We start from the raw sequence: 20,647 nt of genomic DNA on the forward strand, positions 1-20,647 counted from the left end.
GACTAAGAAAGGCAGCGAGTTTTTATGTGACAGTCCTGGCATTTGTAGCAGCTACTAGATGGGCATCTCTGGCTAGCCAGCATGCATTTGGGGTTTTACCTGTAGGCTGCTCACAGGACACTGAAGTACTTCTTTTAGGCCTCAGATAGTTTCTTTCTCAGGCATTTGGAGAGCATTTTAACTGGAGAAGGCATATGTGTAACAGCAGCATCACAGGATGGATAGAAGAGATGTACCTACAGCAAAGGCTCAGGTAGAAAGAGAATATTCTACACAGCAATTATGTTTTCTCAAAAGAACATCAACAGAAACACGATTAACTCAGGAACAGCTGATCTTCCTTCTGCATAGGTTTTCTGTAGTACCAAATTTGTCAAACTCTAAATTTGTACTACCAAATTTGTCTAACTCTCCTCATATGTTCAGATTGTATTTATTATATAATGTCATTTTTGTAATTTCTGAATTTTCTATGTAAAATTCTGATCCTTACTAAGTCGGTTTTTAACAAAATGGGTTTATTAAATAAATTGAGTGAAATCTCTGTGTGTGGATCATCGTTACAAAGTTCTGGCTTTTTAGATCACATTGCTGATTGGGGGTGGGAGGGAGGGATGGTGCCATGTACACAAATTAAAAAGATAGGTAGTGAAGTATTTAGCAGAGGCATTCCAGAAAATAAGCTGAAGGTCGTTCTTTACTAGAACAACAGATTTTGCAATGCCTCTGATATGCTCCCTATGGGCCTGATGGAAAACATACTAAAACACAGAAAATTCTTCTCATGATTTCAAGATGCTTTGAGTCAAGATTTCTCTTCACACAATGGCTCTTCTGAAATGCAGACAGTGCTGTCTGCATTATGCAAGAACTTTGCTTGCTCCCCCATTCAGAAAGAAAATTAGCGACAGACCCAGACCGTTCTCACTGGGTGCTTGGTAACTTGTGTCTACCTGCTTGCTTAACAGTCACAGTTACTATATGATGTGATAACATTGCAGGATTACAGATAACATTACAAAATTTAGCTGGTTCCTTTTGCTTGCAGATGGTCAGAATATCAGGACAGTGGTGACCAGCAACAGTGACTCTGTGTGTGTTCCTCTTCCACAGTGGCTTCTTTGGGGGAATACTGTGGTGTGAGAGGTAGGAGAAGGCTGCAGGTAAACACTGTGGCTGTTTGTGAGTGTCTGATTACTTGTCTTAACTTTCTTGTTCTACTTGTGGGTGGCTGCTGCCCTTGTAGAAGGCAGCACTGAAGATACTGCTGAGGCAGGTTGTTTATTTTATTTCCCTGTGGTTGAGGAATCTTAAGGCATGAAACGATATAGCTGCTGCGGTTATTAAGGATCATATAGCATATGGAGCATTGGGTTTTGTTTCTTTGCAAGCCAACCCATTAACATCTGGCAAATTCTAACTTTGGTGCTGAACTGACGTGCCCTGCTGTTTCAATTACAAGTATAGTTTCTAATCTGTTCCATATTATCAGCCCCTTCTTACGTTCACAAATGTTCACATCCTGCTACCAGAGTCTTCCTGAAGCAAATGTTGCGGGGACTTGCACAAATAAAAAGGTGTATCTGCTTTGGGAAGGTGAAAATTAATTGATCTGCTGAGAACAGTATCACAGGTACAGTTTCCCTCTTCCCCACATTGCTGTCTACCCATACAGCTTATTTTCTTTTGCTTGCTGCACTGTTTAGTTTTGGAGTTACTTGTATGTGAATACTATTATACTTAAACCATATAAAGCCAGCTCTTTGAGAGGGAATCCGGTATTCTGGGGGAAAGGGGGAACCTTTGAGTCCTAACACAGAATCACAGAATGGTTTGGGTTGGAAGGGACCTGAAAGCTCATCCAGTTCCAACCCCCTCCCACGGGCAGGGACACCTTCCACTAGGCAAGGTTGCTCCAAGCCCCATCCAACCTGGTCTTGAACACTGCTAGGGATGGGGCAGCCACAGCTTCTCTGGGCAACCTGTGCCAGTGCCTCAGCACCCTCAAAGGGAAGAACTTCCTAATATCTAATGTGAATCTCCCCTCTTTCAGTTTAAAGCCATTCTCCCTTGTCCTGTCACTACATGCCCTTGTAAAAAGTCATTCTCCAGCTTTCTTGTAGTCCCTCTGTAAGCAGTGTTTCTGTTGATGAGGAACAGTTTTGTACTGACTGGAAGCAACTTTTACAGAGTCTTCAAATAGTCTGTGGACTTTATGATATCCCTAGTACTCCTCTTGACGCCTCTTCACAGCTACTGTTTCCGGATAGCCTGCACTTTGCATTCTTTGGTGTTTAATAGCACTTGACTGATTGCAAAGGAATCCATCTTTTGTAGTAAAAAAGTGAGTCACAAATGCTTTGATGATGATTTGTGTATGATTTGATGTTTGTGTCCAGCTGTAGAGTCTTTTTGTTGGATGTTCAGCTTATATGGCTGTTACATTTGTTGTGTTATGCTTTCCTTCTGAACCACCAAAGGTGGTGGGAGAAATTCCTCCATTCCAGCAAGAACAGATCATTAAAGTTTGATTCCCAAATATTCCGCTGCATTAGTGGAATATTTGGGAAGATTTTTACTGCCCTGGGAAAACTGGTCTTCCAGTTTTGACCCCCAGAACATCAGTATATGAGGAGCATATGAGCAAGATGATCAGGTGTCCTGGCTTGCCTGGCAGACAAAACAGGAAATTTTAAGAACAAAGATGTTTCTCTTTAGAGTGGAGATGAACAGTGGAGGCTAGTGGATCTTCCATAATCTAGGAGAGGAGATGTAAGCTGTAGGAAGAGGACTTGGGATGCCCTTCACAGCTCTGAACTGAACCCTGAAGAACACTACAGTGGTAAGAACTGGGAAGTGCTTAAATGTATTGAATGTTTTTCTCAGATCTGTGGTATCTTTGGCCTAGTTAACGGGTGAAAACAAAAAAGTTTTTTCAGGACCCTAATAAATCCTGTGTTTCTGATTTTGCTTTGCATGCCTAAAGAAAGAGGTGAATTGCAAATCCATAGTGCTTCTAAAATAGGAATGCTTGGAGAAGATGTGCTTAGGCTGCTTGGTAGCCTCAGGTGTGTTGCTGGTCCTAAGAAGGTCTAATCCAGCTAGCCTGGAGCCTGTCTGCACCGTCAGGAAAGGCAAAAGAATATCTGATCTGGCAGTCAGGAGTAGGAATTTGTGCAAGGGCAGATGGCTACAAGAGCATCATCAGGGCTTTTGCTGATGCCTGTGCTCTAGAGAGTGCTTCGGGTGAGCCTGTGCTGTTCAAGAAAACAGTGATAAATCCTGCACAGTGCTGGAGCCCTGGGGAAACCCACTGGTGACTGGCCACCAGCCTGCAGAGACCAGCAAAAATGGACATGGGAGAAGTGAGCGCCTTCAGGAGAGCAGTTGCAGGAGGGGAGGGTTTGTTCCCAGAGTTGCATGGCTTCACTGAGCCTGACCTCCTCTTGTTCCGAGATGACAACCTTAAGCACAAAAGATGCCCCTAGTGACACTGCTCATTTATAACAGTCCCTTTTGTTGGATTGAATCTAACATGGCTCCTGTTCCGAATTATCTCTTTGATTAGCTGCAAAGTTTTGATGTCTGCGGGAGGAGAACAATTGAATCAGTGTGTGCTGTCAGCTGGGACCGTGGCTGCTGTGGGGAGTTGCTAGGATACCTCTCTGAAAGGTATGATTCACGTGATTAACCACCAACCCAGTTTGCATGAGAAACACTTCTATCTTTGTTTTGGGCTGGCATCAACTGTGCATCGGATGTTCATGTGTGTTCAAAGCAAGCTACAGGTTGATTGTCATGTGTGTCTCTTCCCTGCTTTTGGAATGCAAAAATCCCTGTTCTCCATCACAAGGAATCCAGAGCAGTTATAGTCATAATTCCACTAATCTGCAAAATTAGCATTGCTTCCAGGGGGAACATGAGCCACAGAGAACCATCTGGGAAGGGAAGGTTTGACTTTAGATATAAGTTTCAGGCATATAACTGAGGCTTAGCTTTGTATCTGTGAAGATGCAAGAGATTTTTTCCTCTTCTATGTACTATTTTCTTTCCCTGCCCAGCACGGAGGGTTGGATGAGATGACCTGTCAAGGTCCCAACCAAAGCTATTCTATGATTCTGTCATCATCCCACTGGCATCAATGCTTACTTCTAACAGAAGTCCTTTGCAGAAAGCTCCTTCATGCTACTTGCACAAAGTTGCCTCAGACACCTCCTGTGTGTCCATCTATTCTTGAATATGACAGTATTGTATTCAGGATGCAAATCCTAACTCTTTCTCCACAATAGCTGCTTTGGACATGCTCATCTTTCCAATGCCCTTTTTCGTCCATCTTCCTGTTTCCTCCAACATTTTGTTCAAACTCTGTCTTCAGTACCTTTTGCTGTCATTTCTGTGAGTCTTCCCTTGTCCCTCAAACTCCTTTCTTCTCTTTCCCTCTGACTTTCATTAACTCCTCTTGCTGCTCCCACTGTGTCTTGATGGACTATCATTCAATCATTCTGTCTAGAAAGCTGGCTTTGGAAGTGCCCTTTGAGTCCTTTAGAAGATGCCCATGATTTTCACATCTGTCCTGCCCCACCTCTGGGAGTCATTAGGATTTCCTCAGTGTCCTTTCTCACCTTCTCTGATCTGCCAAGGGCTCCAACCTGCTCTTTACCTTCCCACCATCTCCTGTCAAAAGCTTAAGTCTTCATTTAACCTGGGTATAGGCCACCCCTTCTAACCCAAAAAGCTACACATTGCTGTGCTAGGATCTTCATGACCTGGTGACCTGGATGCCTCTTACAGCCATTCTGCTGATCCTCCTGCTGCTCCCACATCCTGCACCTTCCCAGTCATTCACCCTTTATACCAGTCATCTTGTTTCCATTGCTGTTCTCTATGCCATGATACATCAGGAGTCTATGGGACTGGGGCTATGTATGTGCTGCTGTGTTTTGCACAGCTTCTAATGAGCTGTTAGCTTCACAGTTTGCTGCTTAATAATTCTCGTGGTAGCAAGGATAGATAACCCAGGTGCTGTAATGCACTAGAGATCAGTTAATTACTAGTATTCAGCATGAAGAAATCATGTTTGGATTGGCAAAGGGCACAAACTGAGCTCCCATACCTGACCTTCCCCTTGCCTTAAATCTAGCTTTAAATTCTCAGTTGAAACTAAGCCTTAAACTGTCTGTGGGAACCAAGCACTCGAGCCCTGGGGAATGATTTTTATTTAACTAGCAAGCATTTGTTTTCCTATATGCAGTTTTCCTTGTCTCATAACCTATCATGCAGAATAACAGCAACAGCACTTGGGTTTCAGAGACATTTTTGTTTCAGCATACTCTCTAAACCTTTTGGCCTCACGCCACCAGTGTGGAAACCCCGAGGAAATGACAGGGACAAAAGGTCTTCTTCGAGTCACACTGGTCCATGGTGGAAGTTAGACTAGAAATTTCCACTTTCTCATTCATTATAAGGCACCACCCCCATTTTTGTGTGTGTACATATAGGATATATAGGCATCCTCTATCCAAATCTCAGATATTCTAATGAAAAAGGCATTCAACCAGCCTTCAGTCCTGGAATGAGGTGCAGTGTGTAATTTATTCTATTGAAGAAATGCTTAAATCTAGGATGAAAATGTTCCAAAGAATATTCTGATGTCTTCTAAGAATACAGCATCTCTGACCTTTTGTTTGTTTGTTTCCAGTGAATATACTCCATATGCTGGCATGTGGATGTAACTTTTGTTAGCAAAGGAGGTAACTTTGCTTTAACTGATAAATCACAGCATCCTCATGATACTGTACCTGCAATCCAGGGGGGATGAAAAGCACAGTTAAAGCATGAGCAACATTTACAAATTCACTGGAAATATTTAATTCTAAGCAATATTAATATTTTAATATTTGTTTATTAATATATTAATATTTATTAGTATAATCTTCTCCATTATAAATTACAGTCTGAGATCTAGAGTTCCTCCAAAACCAAATCAAATAAATTCTCATTTTAATGAGTGGCAGTCACAAAGCCTGGGAACTATTGTCCTGACTTTCTGAGTAGAAAGCATTGTGGTGCCTGTTCAATTTAATGCAAGATTAATCCTCCTGAGCAGCAGGCTGTTGTCCTGAAATACTGTACACCCATGTGCAAGATCTGCACATCAGTCTGCTGTAGATCAATGCCTCTTTTCTTGATTTGGCCAAATGATGTTATTTGGTGCAGTCAGCCAGAGCTCAACTGGAAGTTTGAAAGAAAGCATGTGCTATTGTTCAAGGTACTTCATATTTCTTGAAAGAGAGTATGTTGAATTTTATAAGTGAATCACAGAGTAATTGCAGACTCCTTTCTGTTGGCTAAAGCTGAGACAAAACACTGCTTACAGAGCTCTAGTTCCTCTCTGGTGCTTGTTTATTCACATACTTCATTCCTGAACAGCTCTTGTAATTGCCCTTTATGAACCTGCTGCAGTTTTGTGTTATTTAGCTCAGGATAAAGCTTTATGAAATATATTATGGCCTACTTTCACTTGTGCAGACTGTCCTGCTAGTTCGATGTAGCTGCCTTTTCTGAGACATGAGCTGAGATCCTGCTCCCAACAACGTTTACAGATGTTTTGGGACAAGGGTTCCTTCTTACCCTAGACAATAAATGTAAGAAAATACCTGAGCTTTGCACAGGCTGTCTTTCCCATATTCCGAAGGGATAGTAAAGAATCTGTATTTTGTCAGCTTATTGATTATTTAAATTACTGCTCAGAAATAGAACATGGGTTATTCAGTGGGGGTGTGGGCAGTGGGTACAACAGCTGTCAAGAGCTGTGTATCACATGCGTTTCCTTTAGAGGGCACCATTGACTTCCATGAACTCTGTACTTGCTGTTAATGAGGCTTGTTACCCACATCTGGACATCTGAGGTGCATTTGAATATTTTTTGCCCTAAATGTTTGGGATGCTGTGGGTTAGTGCACATTATCTCGTGTATGCAAATATTTGACATAAAATGCACCTTGCAACAGACTTATCAGGTCTTGGCTTTGATGATTTTCTTAGTTACCAAGCAAAATGCTGGAAGGAATATACACTCCAAGATGCTGAACTCTGCCTTCTAACAGAGGTTTTAAGAGGCTTCAAGTCATAAAGGACAGCGTACAAGTGAGCCTTCACTTCCACTGTGTGATCTCAGAGATGCAGGCTTTCCCATCCTGTGTGACTGGCTCTACAGATATACTGGATTCTCCTTCTCTATATCTTTACCCGTTTTCCACAGAAGTGATGGTTCTGCAGCCAGATGTATCACTCCATCTCTCTCTTACTTTCTATTCTTGCATGTAATAGCCAAACTGGACAGGATGCATGGTCATCTTGCTTGATAAAGTGATACCAAAAGGATGCAGCTTTAGGAGGTCGATGGGTGACATGAGAAAGTTGCTTTTAGATTTCTTAGCCTATTTTTCTGCTTCTTAGTTTTTAATGAATAAGCACAGAGATCAGGGAAGTATAGAAAGTGCCTACCATGGTCTCCCAGCTTGAGGCAATGCACGGTTCAAGGGAAGTCCACAGTGATGTAAGCAGGATAATCACGTAAATAAGTGTCTGCTCCGCAACAGAAAATGAGCTTAGTTTTAGAAGTGAACCCTCAAAAGGATGTATCTCATTTGTCCAGATAATTATTGTAATTTCATGGAGATGAAGGAACATCCAGCAAAACGGTCATTCAGCTGCTTACCTTCTCTCTCACTCCTTATTGTGATTGCTTATACACTCTTCTGTGCAATTGCATCAACATGGTCCTGATAATGTGGGTTTATATTTTATACTTACACAGTTAATTAACCGCAGAGCTGGAGTGAGCCCATCTCTTAACACTGCAGATGACTGAGGACTGTTCAGTGCATTTGCAGTCTCTCAGCCAAATCTTTGATCATGCTCATAACATTGGCTTCTTTATTGGCGTAAAAGGTACCTATAGCCTGCAGCAGGAGCAGGCTGATGGCACAGAGTGAGAGGACTGGGTTGAAGGAAGAAGAAAAGCTCAGATGAAGGTGGAAAAGCCATTCTGTGATGGCTTGCAAAGGGTTTTTGCAAGCACCATGAAGCACTTGTAGGGCAGCAGCAATAGCGGAAGGCAGCCCAGCAAATGTCCCTAGGTATCTCCCTGTGAATGTCACTAACACATTGCTTCCACCCCTGCCACAGGTCACTTTCATTACACCCAGCAGATTAAACCTCCTGCATGGACCTGATATTCAGGAAACTCAGCATAAACTTATCTCATGTTAGTGGGACCCACTGTTATGCCCTGATCCCCAAAAGCTTTGCAACTTCACTCTTGTATCTAGAAATCTCTTCTAGAATGTTATAAAATGTATTTATTATTATTATTATTATTATTAGTTAAATGAGCAGAACCAAGCTGGAAAAAACTTGGTTCTACCAAACTTGTAGTTTATTTGGGTAGTCCTCTGTGGCAGGCGTGTTTACATCTCTGTGATCCTAAACCTCAGGGAACTGCATTTCATTTCAGGACTCCTGAGGCTCTGCAAATCCCATGAGATTTTTAGCTTTGATTTAAAAAAAACCCAAGGTGTTGTTTTCCTATGTTTGTGGAGAAAACCCTGAAAGATAGAAGCTAGAGTCCTCAGGGAAACAGAAATAGAACTAGAAATTATGGTTAAGAAAGTAAATTTAATAAATAAAAATGTGTGATAAAATAATGGGTTCCAAATGCATATTTCACGTTGTACTTTCTTTTTTAAAAGAATATCTTCATTTTCCTGACAGACAGAAGGCGACAGTTCATGATTTTGGATTTGCTCAGGAAAACAGTTCTTCATGTCTCCATTAAGATGACCATTCAGGCTGGTTTGTGCTGTTACACTGAAGGCTGTGTTCTTCCTAAATAAGAGAAAAATTATCCAATTCAATCCAATCCAATTAAATAAGGATATATTTATCAGTATCTCAACCTTACCAAAGAACGAGTACACAGAACTGCCTCTTCCAGAGCTGCCAAGGACATCTGCCTCCCAGGTAACTTGGAGTAGACTGAGCCACCCAGTACCCACATGGCCCAGTTCTAGACTTGGAGCAGTGTGTTTTAATCTCAGTTCATATGGGAGCCAGTGCGGCCAGTGACAACCTCTCTGTAACCACAACTTCTTTGCTCCTCCCTCTTCTAAAAGGTGAGAACAGTGATGTGTCTCAGAGGGATATTAGTTAGCTTACAGGTATTTGTAACCCTTTCTGAGATTTTCTTCCTGTCACAGTTCAAGAGTCTGAGACACCTCAGAGTTGAGATCATTCCAGAGAAGTACAACCTAAATTTGAAGTAAATCAGTTACCTATTGATTTAAGAAGTTTTCTCCTGCTGTTTCAAAACTATCTGTAGAACACTTCACTCTTAAACCAAGTTCAAGAGCACATAGGCACCTGATCTGCAGGGAAAGCAATGAACAGTAGGTCCTGGAATACTCATGAGGCCACAAGCCTGGAGCACCTCTGAGAGCAATGAGCCTGTCAGGCTGCAGCAGTGTGCAGCACTTCACCTGCTTCGGCCTAAGAGAGGTTTTCTCCACAAGGTGTGTGCTCCTGATTAAATTTTAGAAATGTTGCTGAAGGATGTTGAGTAAGCCAGAGGTATAAATGTAGTTCTAGCAGGACTAAATACATCCAAGGAAGGTTGGTCCGTGAGAGTTATTGGAAGGATCCTCAGATGCAGAATGTTTGGCGTGAGGCACAATAGGAAAGATCATAGCATGGTCACACATCCTGATCATTGTAGCCTTTTCTGAAGAGTTTGGACAGTAATCAAGGCCAGCTACTGCTCTCAATCACTGCTGTCACTGCGGTACTTAGTTTCAGCTCATGTTAGCACTTGTAACTGGGCTGGGCTCAGTACCAGGGCTTGCTTGGGTTTCTGCATTCCCATAGTTTGTGAGGAGCCACCAGTGTGATTTTATATATATATATATATAATGTAAAATCATCTAATTTCTGAAAAATTAAGTTCACTTTTCATTTTCCACTACACTACCATTAACATCCTGTGTACCTGATACACAGCTTCTTCCCCTCCTTGTTTCCAATGGTACACCATCTAAACTCCCTCTTGGCTCACACCACTAGCTTTCCCATTGGTTCTAAATGTGATGGTAAAGAGACTTCTGTTGCAGCCACCCTGTTACTGCAGTTACTCCAAAAGATGTAGCTATTGACTGAATGGAAGCATTGGACAAAATGCTGTACGCTCTTCAGAGGGTTCAGCTTCCTTCAGGTATTGTACTCTGTGACTTGTGGCTTTTATAAAGGAAAATAAATGGCTGGTTGCTATGACTGTAACGTCAGGAAGTCCATTGCTTTAAAGCAGTGCCAGAGTCACGTCTTTTTTTTATCTTTTCAAGCCTTCCATTTCTTTCTCTCTCATTTTAGACATTCTCCAGTTCACCTTAATCCTGACACTGTGCCCCACTGCAGCCATGCAAAACCCCAGAGCACTCCAGCCTCCTAACACTTATTTCCCTCTTTTTCAAAAGTTCATATTTTTATTCCATTTTATGACCTTCGTATAACTTTCATACAATGGTCAGATGCACTCACTCCTAGCCTCTGGCCTCTATTGCACTGTAACAGCCAAGAAGCAGAAAGGATCTCTTCATCATGAAACCCAGCCCTGCACTCAGACAAGAAAACATGTCATATAATCCTTGATTTAAGCTTATTTAGCTCAGTCTTAGCGTAAGTTAACTTTTGTGCCCCCTGCTTCCTTCTACAAAGCTGTTCTCACTGCTTTGGAAAGCCTCTGATTTTCAAAATTACCCTAATGGTATTTTTCTGGTTCTCCACTGGCTCTGAGGTATTTGTGAAAGGAGCTACTCTTGCTTTGCTTTGTGATGCTGAACAAGTCAGGCTCCCCTTAGCTCCTCTGGAAACACAGGCGCTGTAGCCCCTTTACTGTCCTTATACCCTCCATGTTTGTATGGAGCCCTCTGCTTAGGAGCCTGTCAGGCAGATGTAAATTGGTGCAGTGTCTGCTAGAATCAGTATTGAGTTGAAATTGATACATGGATGTGAGCAGCTTCAAAGCTTAAGGGAGCTAGGACCAAGGCACATGATGTGCCTCGTCTCTTAATAATTAATAATTATTATTTATTATTGATTATAGTAGTTTGCTCAAAACACTAAAGAAAATGTGGCTGCAGCTCCAAAAAGCTGATAGCTTGGTTAGGAGCTATATTAAAATTACATGATTCAAATATATCATAATAAAATTTGTTATCCAGTGTATTGCTGATAACTGATGGGACCTATAGATTAAACATCCAACATACAGCCACAACCCCTGGTGTTTTTCAGCTTCCCAGGCTAACTGCCTTTCATACCTAGCTAACATGAGGACAAAGGACTGATACGATGAGGGGCCATTTCCCATTATTTCTGTTGAGGCCAGAAAGGTTATTTTTCAAGCAACCGGTGTTAAACAGAGAGCTCTTCGAAGCCCTTGCTCTTAGTGTGCCATCCTTTATGCATTTAAGGATTGTGTTAATCATTTAAGCCACCACCTTGCACTGCAGCTTCATGACTAGCTCACCATCTCCTGTGACTCCTTAACTTCTTTTCCTTGGGGCGTAATCTCTGCTCGCATAAGCACAAATGTTCTTTTACCAAGTAAGTAACTATTTGGCCTCACTGTAAATGAATTCTGTTTGCTTGTTTGTTCTCAGTTTATTGCATCTGCTGGAGGGAAAAACAGTCCTTTTTAATATTTAACTATCCTCACATTTTTGCTTTATGTGCAAAATTTACCAGCAGTATTACCATAGAATCACAGAATGGTTTGAGTTGGAAGGGACCTTAAAGATCATCTAGTTCTAACCACCTGCTACGAGCAGGAACACCTTCCACTAGACCAGGTTGCTTAAAGCCCCATCCAACCTGGCTTTGAACACTGCCAGGGATGGGACAGCCACAGCTTCTCTGGGCAACCTGTGCCAGTGCTTCACAGCCCTCATAGTGAAGAATTTCTTCCTTATAACTAACCTAAATCTCCCCTCTGTCAGTTTAAAGCCATTCCCCCTTGTCCTATCACTACATGCCCTTGTAAAAAGTCCCTCTCCAGAGTTCTTGCTGGCCAGTTTAGGCACTGGAAGCTGCTCTAAAGTCTCTGCCGAGCCTTCTCTTCTCCAGGCTGAGCAAGCCCAGCTTTCTCAGCCTGTCTCCATAGCAGAGGTGCTCCAGCCCTCAGAGCATCTTTATGGCCCTCCTCTGGACTCACTTGAGCAGTTCCACATCCCCCCAAAGGCAAATACAGTACTGCAGGTGGGGCCTCACAAGATTAGAGAGGCAGAATCAACTCTCTTGGCCTCCTCATCACACTCCTTTGGATGCAGCTCAGGATATAATTGGCTTTCCATTTCACTGGTAAAAGTTAAATAATATGAAGAAATATGGCAGCACACTAAAAAGGAGCTTCCTTAGTGAGGATTCTTTAGGTATGCTTAAGTTTAAGATCAGTCAGTTAACTGGTTTTATCATCATTTGTTGATGTCATCTGTCTGGACTTGTGAAAAGCCTTTGCCACTGTCCCACATGACATCCTTGTCTCTAAATTGGAGAGACATCAATTTGATGGGTGGACCACTCGGTGGATAAAGAACTGGCTGGATGGCCGCACGTAAAGAGTTGTGGTCAATGGCTTGATGTCCAGCTGGAGACCGGTAACAAGTGGTGTCCCTCAGGGCTGATGCCAACCTTATGAAGTTTAACCATGCCAAGTGCAAGGTCCTACACCTGGGTCGGAGCAATCCCAGGCACAGCTACAGGTTGGGCAGAGAAGAGATTCAGAGCAGCTCTGCAGAGAAGGACTTGGAGGTGTTGGTCGATGAGAAAATGAACATGAGCCGGCTTCAGTGTGCGCTCGCAGCCCAGAAAGCCAACCGTATCCTGGGCTGCATCAAGAGAAGCGTGACCAGCAGGTCGAAGGAGGTGATCCTGCCCCTCTACTCTGCTCTCGTGAGACCTCACTTGGAGAATTGTGTGCAGTTCTGGTGTCCTCAACATAAAAAGGACATGGAACTGTTGGAACAAGTGCAGAGGAGGGCCACGAGGATGATCAGGGGACTGGAGCACCTCCCGTATGGAGACAGGCTGAGAAAGTTGGGGCTGTTCAGCCTGGAGAAGAGAAGGCTGCGTGGAGACCTCATAGCAGCCTTCCAGTATCTGAAGGGGGCCTACAAGGATGCTGGGGAGGGACTATTCATCAGGGACTGTAGTGACAGGACAAGGGGTAACGGGTTCAAACTTAAACAGGGGAAGTTTAGATTGGATCTAAGGAAGAAATTCTTTACTGAGAGGGTGGTGAGGCACTGGAATGGGTTGCCCAGGGAAGTTGTGAATGCTCCATCCTTGGCGGTGTTCAAGGCCAGGTTGGATGAGGCCTTGGGTGACATGGTTTAGTGTGAGGTGTCCCTGCCCATGGCAGGGGGGTTGGAACTAGATGATCTTAAGGTCCTTTCCAACCCTAACTATTCTATGATTCTATGATCTACCATTTTAGTGCTGATTCAGCAGAAATATAATCTATAATAATTAGAATTTCACATATATATACATATATTTCATATATTTGATTTGCATTCATGTATGTATCAATCAAATCTGTGACATGATCAAAACAGGACTGATTTGCTTTGGAAATAATTTGTTTTTCTTATCTTCTTACTGGTATTGGTTGTACATCTCTCCTATTTGTTTAACGATGAAATCCCATATCTGCTTTTTTTGTTTAATTACTACAACTGATACCAGGTTGCCAAAAGTATGGTTAATTTCGTAATCCCTTTAATGGCTTTTACATTCTTGTATGTAGCTATGTTTATTTTCTTCCTGCTTCTCTCACTAAATGCACTTTTACATGCCAAAAAATGTATGTCAAAAGATAGTTGCTGTTGGCATACACCAGCCAGTTTGTGACGGGATCAGACTACCAAGGTGTTTTTCTATAATCAGACAAAGAAATGTGAGTGAAGCCTCCAGAACAGACAGAGCAATATGTATTTGTATAGTGAGTCCATCTATTTCCAGGGAGCATCCTTCAGTGACGAAGAGAATTAATTCCCTTTGTTTCTCTTCATCTTGTGGACACAATCATTGCTGCTGTGCTTTTACACTGATGCTTCTCCACCTTGACATACTCTTCTCTCTTCATTAATTTTGGTGACTGCTGCTCTCGTTTCTGTTCTTGGCATCCTTTGTTGTTATTTATGGAGTAGGAAGGTCAGTTTGCCCTTTTGAGACTTTGTAAATGCTGGCAAGACCCCATTTGTTTACCTGAGAGAACAGTTGGGATCTCATTGCTTTTCTCATCAACCCACAGTGAAGTTTCCCTTCCACATATAAATGCCTCAGACACCTGATAAAACTGGAGCTAGAGGTGGGTAAGAAACAGTTTCCCCTTGCTGCAAAATTATTTGAGTTTTCAAACACTCTTCTATCATGTTCTGGGACTTATGGCTTAGGTGACATTTACCTCCTGGAATGTGCTCTGCTGGTGGACCCAGCCCATGTGGACAAGGACAAACCAGCACCCTTCCAGATCTACTGGAAAAAGAGAGAGTTGTGTACTGGAGTCAGGCACAAATACCTATGAGCTCATTTAGCAGCTGCAACAACCAAATGAGACAACTCTTGTTGCAGAACAAATACTTCCTTCTACAGAGAGATACCTTCCTTGTTCTTCCCCTGCTTCCAGACCTCTTCCTTCCTGCTTCTCCTTCTGTTTCTCAAAAACCTTAACACGATTTTCAGGCCATCCTTGTCACCCACTTCTCTTTCTGGGATGCTCCAGTGGAGCTCCACTCTTGCTTCTTTTCTCTCGTGTAGCTGCTGGCTGATGCCATAAATAGCAAATTATCTCTATGCAGGTGACAAAGCTGATTTAACATCTGGACCTCTCTCCTCTGTTCAATCCAGGCCTATCTTTCTGGTATGTCTTCAACAATTATCAGCTCCCAGAGTGACTAGTGCAGATCTTAGCCAAGCCTCTGCCAGGCTGCTTTCTTCATGAGGGAGGATTGTGCTGGCCATCCCATGCCGCAGGCAGTCAGTGCCCTAGAACTCAGACTCCTCCTGTAACTTGCATAAATATAGATGTAGGCACGTCAAACATCATATGTATCAAATCTATTTATTTGTGGCATAACTGTTCTAGGAGATGCAGTTTCGCTCTCCACCACTTACCCGGAGCTCCTGCCCAGGCCCACACAGATCCCTGCAGCATCCTTTTCTCTGGCCTCAAATTAGCTGTGCCCTAGCAGCGGTACTCGGAAGGTGGCTTTTGCATTAATCCTGTCTCCTAGCATCTGCTTTAGACCACGGAGGGCCAGTAGCATCCTTTTGTCCCAGGAAATCCATCTGATGCGAATGGAAGGGCTCTCAGACCCTCAATGGCAAAGCCAGGAGGGAAGTCACAAGCAGATACCAAATGCGACTGCCATTTTGTTCTGAATCCATTACATACAACAAGATACCTCAGCATTTTCTTACCATTTACAAAAAAATCTTAGTGCCAGTTCTGTGCAGCAAAGTGGTGATGGCATGGACCAGGCAGGGCTGGAAGGTGCTCATTGCTCTTGAGCAGTGGGAAGGCTGTGGGGGGCCAGGCAGAGGAGCACCAGAGGACTGATGCTGCTGTGAATAACAGGAGTTCCTCAGCCTGAGGATTTCCTCCAGGGTCAGCTGAGTAAGGATGGCTGCCTGGACAGCACTGGTTTCTAACAGATGTTTTCAAGGGCAGTTCGAATACTTATTGGATAACACAATTATAGAATCATAGAAGAGTTAGGGTTGGAAAGGACCTTAAGATCATCTAGTTCCAACCCCCCTGCCATGGGCAGGGACACCCCACACTAAACCATGTCACCCAAGGCCTCATCCAACCTGGCCTTGAACACCGCCAAGGATGGAGCATTCACAACTTCCCTGGGCAACCCATTCCAGTGCCTCACCACCCTCTCAGTAAAGAACTTCTTCCTTATATCCAATCTAAACTTCCCCTGTTTAAGTTTGAACCCGTTACCCCTTGTCCTGTCACTACAGTCCCTGATGAAGAGTCCATCCCCAGCATCCTTGTAGGCCCCCTTCAGATACTGGAAGGCTGCTATGAGGTCTCCACACAGCCTTCTCTTCTCCAGGCTGAACAGCCCCAACTTTCTCAGCCTGTCTCCATACGGGAGGTGCTCCAGTCCCCTGATCATCCTCGTGGCCCTCCTCTGCACTTGTTCCAACAGTTCCATGTCCTTTTTATGTTGAGGACACCAGAACTGTACACAAAACAATTGGAAATGACTGGTCAGATAGCATTGCTTGGGTTTGGGAAAGGTGAAAATCCAAATTCAGGCTCTTAAGCTAAGCAATGCCACTAACAAGCAAGTAATGGCCTTTTCATTCTGGCTTTGTGCATCATGCAGTGAGGTCTTGATCCATGACTACAACTCCTAAGCTATAAAGTAATACAAATAATTAATAATAATAATGAGTTGGGATTCATTACGTGTCTTGCACCGCAGAAAATCCCCTGTGAGCAGTTACTGCCTGTGAGAATATTTCATGTCTGGCCGCAATTTGAAAATGTAGTGCAAGTGACAGTGTAATAAACCAAAGAACTTCATCAACTTCTAATTGAAATTAATGAGAACTGAACTACTGCATTGTGCATAAAAGAAGACTCCTTCCCCAGCCTTAAAAGTAGTTGACTCCAGGGGTGACATCGCTCAGTTTGAATTATCTTTTTTTCTACCTCAAACATCATTTTTATTGCAGAAAATTCGTCTTATTTCAGACAGACAGCAGAAATCACATTGACTAAGAAGTGAGACTTTTCTCTCAATTCTTGCAAAAGTGTTTTTCCTACGTATGTATCAGATCAGTAAAAAACTATGGCCATCTGTATTTTGGAAGACTAGGAACTGAGAATACGTTCCTTACCTACAGGACCAGTTTCTACTATACTACTTCAGAAATTCATGCATAGACCAAATCTTAATGAAAAAAAGACCCTGTTATGTCAAGGTCATTTTATACCTCTGTGACAGAGGTATGAAGGTGAGAAACAACATCATGCGAAAGCACAGTGCACTGAGGCATGTCAATGTGTTTGTCAAAATGTCTGTGGAAGCCCCTTTCCCATCCCCTGGCAGCAGAAATTAATAACAGAGGTGGTTGGTACTGGTCATTGCATTTTATTACCGTGCCGTAACACAGGCAAATATGATTCCCCGTGCTGACATTTGGCGCCATTTCACAGTACCATTTCACAGACCCCTAAGAATTGCAATGGGGCACAGACCAAGCCGCTCAGCTCAAGGTTACTGAAGTATTCCTTGTTTTCATAATTACATGTAGTATTTACTTTTCCAATAGCTTTTTTTGCCATAAACCCTGCTAAAACTAGAATTAATCTCTTTATTTTTTCTTTACTAGTTTGCACAGCTCTGCAGAGCTTTAAGAATGTCAAACTTGCTGTAAGCTTTAGCACAGCCATATACATCATTCCACACTACTCTACTGCAGCTGTTTGTGTTACACCTTGTGGGTCACTTGTGAAGAGTTGTTATGATGTACTGGACTTGCCAACAGCAGGCACAAATCAGAAGAACTGTACTTGGAGGCATATCATTAAATTTCAACAAACAGCTTTACTGGAGAAGTCATTCTTCCTGTGAGATCACTAAAGCTGCCACTGCTCATGAACTATTTAAAAGACTTGAATAAAGGGATACTTAAAATTTTCAGTTGATAAGACTTAATGTTGTGTTTTCTTGTTCCTTTGTTTCTTATTCTCCTACTTAATAGGATTTTTTTTCTCAGTGCCAAAAAAATCTCTGCTCATGGACATCTACTTTCAGGATTATTGGAGAAATAGGATATTTAAATGCTAGCTCTGTCTACTACCTACAGAGAGACCTAAAGATCTCTGAGATTTTTGATGGCTGCAACATAAATGGATGGTTAGCTTGTGACAAAAGCATGCCACATGAGCTGAGTTCAAGTGCGTGTCAGTCTGTACCTCAGATATTGTTTTATTTCTTTTCATCCTAGTTATGTACACTACTTCTGAAAATTGTTCTTTTTCATATACCGTCAGCCTGCACCCGGGGTCCAATACAAAGACCGTGAAGTCAATGGAGATTATTCTAAGCAAAGATAAAAAAGTTTCTCTAGAAACAGGAAACAGTTTGTGATATTTTATTCTATTTTATCCAAATGCAAAGACATAAAAACTACAACTTATGTAAATTTTCTGAAAATGTGATTAGTCTTCACCTTCCAGAGACTTAGAAAGCAGTGCCCAGAGTCTGCATATTCTTCTCCAAAATGTTTACCCCCTTGGAACTCGAAACACCATGTCAAAATCCCATCTTTCATAATGGAATTTACTACTTCTTGGCGGAGAAGGATGCTTTCTCCAGCAGTATTATGCACTAACAAGGCATGAATCAATTTACATTTTAATCATAGGGGAGCCAGTACCATCAATTGGTGAAAGTGCTTTTACTTTACCTGAACTCACAGTCATTGGACACTTCCCAGCAGATTTGCCTTTACGGCAACACTTACTTTTACCATGACATCCCTTGAGTGCTCAGCGTCCATAAAGATTAATAAATTCTTCTCAAACTGAGGTAAATTCATTACCAATGAATCTTCTTTCACTACATGAAATTCTAAAAAGACGGTTTATTTTAAGCTTTTAACAGACTGTTGTAGTTAATTGTGTATATCAGGCAAAAGGCTTGGTTGCTAAGAAAATCTTTGGCATGTTTCCATGGGATTTGTGTGTTATTGACAGAAAAAGCACCAAATGATAGGAAATGCATCTGTTAATTTGAATAGTTAAACAAAAAAGAGAATGGAACAGTTTTCTGCCCTATTTCTGAGTTCATGCAAGCCGAGGCCAAAAATAACATAGATTTGTCAGTTTATAGATACTTGTCTTTAAAGATCTGATTTAAAAAAAATTACACCCCCATTTCTGTGGGGATAGAACATATGGTTGTCAGTGGCTGCCCTTACACTGCTGCACAGAGGTTCCTGGGATGAGCTCAAAGTAAAAATATGTTATTTGCAGAAACACCCTGTGTGCTTGTTTCTTCCAGAAATCTCAGTTGTATTTACATTTAATGTTCTGCACTGTGCAGTTGTGTGCCAGGTGATCAGACAGAGCTTTCTCCATGGTTTTTCCAGCTGTCCCCATTGCCGTGGTCCAGAAGAGGGAGAGAAAAGATGGCCTGAGACAGGGAGAGAAGACAAAAGTTGGACCTCCCTTAAAATTCCTTGATACCGCTTGCCTCAAAAACAGACACAGCAGTAGGCATCCAGGGTTTTAGCTGAATGAAGTCTGCCTGGAGGAACAGATGCCTAGTACTGGGTCATATCCTGGAGCTCAAAATGCAGCCAGGGAAGTTCTGCCAGGTACAAGGTGGACACAGCCAGTGGCAGAAACAGCCAGGATCCCAGCATGGACATACAGCCCTGTAGAGGCCAAGGTTTAAAGACTGATTGACTTTGAAATCCATACTTAGTCCACTTCAAAACTTCTGTATTTTATATTTATAGAGAGACTGGAGTCACCTGGCAATCAAGAATCAAACAATGGGATTACATCCTATTGATACATTCCCAGAAACTGTAATTTTAGTTGCTCTGTATTTAGACCTTGGCTATGCTCCATAATCAGTACATGACCTGATAACTTACAATTTTGAAGAATGAATGAGTCCCATAGGCCTACAGGCCAAAAAATCAGTGGATGTATTGTGAGAGGATATATTATTTAGCAGGATAGCAGAGTTCAATAAAGTAGTGTAGTGGCCGAGGAGCCTATTCAGAGAGTAGTTTTTCCAGGCACACTGAGAACATGGATCTATAGTGCAAGGTTCAGAAAATCCTATGGAAAGTGAATTATTCTATGAGATGATAATTTTATTTTTAATTCTTTAATTCATGTTGGGTTTAGGTATCATTTTTTTATGTCTGAACAAGGAAAATCAACCCTACAGCTGAAGCCTACATCCATATACGGCATATGTGTTGCTCAGTAATTGCCTCCTACAGTGTTTATTTTCCTGGTGAGACAAATCTTGATTTTTGGTATTCTCATTTAAATGCTTCTTTCTTATTTCAATTTAAATACAGGAGGATTTTATAGGCTGAAGAACAGGTTCATGCCTCTGATTACCTTTGAGCTGATTAAGCAGCAAAACATTATTGGACAATGAGGGAATCTTATTGGAGGTAAGAAAATTAAGAATGTCAGGCTCTCTGATATAATTCAATAACAGCACTGGAGAGAATTATTCATTTGCTGGGAGATTAGTCAGGCCTTTTCTGTTTTCTTTCTGCTTCTATTATTTTACTCACTCCGTGACTTTGGGCAAGTCCTCCTAACTTCTTGGTTTCTCAGTCTTCCCTTTCTGCAAAACAACAAATCAAGCTGCTTTGCTGGAATGCTGCAGGAATGGATGTAGTGCTTTATAAATACCTAACAAGCTCTATTTTTTGCTAAAAGGCAGAATGGATGAAAATACATATATATATATATTTAATATTTGCCAATGTTCTTGGGTTTTTTTCAAGACATGGCAATAAGAAAATAAAC

Source organism: Psittacula echo (assembly GCF_963264785.1).
Source record: "Psittacula echo genome assembly, chromosome: 4".
Classification (NCBI taxonomy): Eukaryota; Metazoa; Chordata; class Aves; order Psittaciformes; family Psittacidae; genus Psittacula; species Psittacula echo.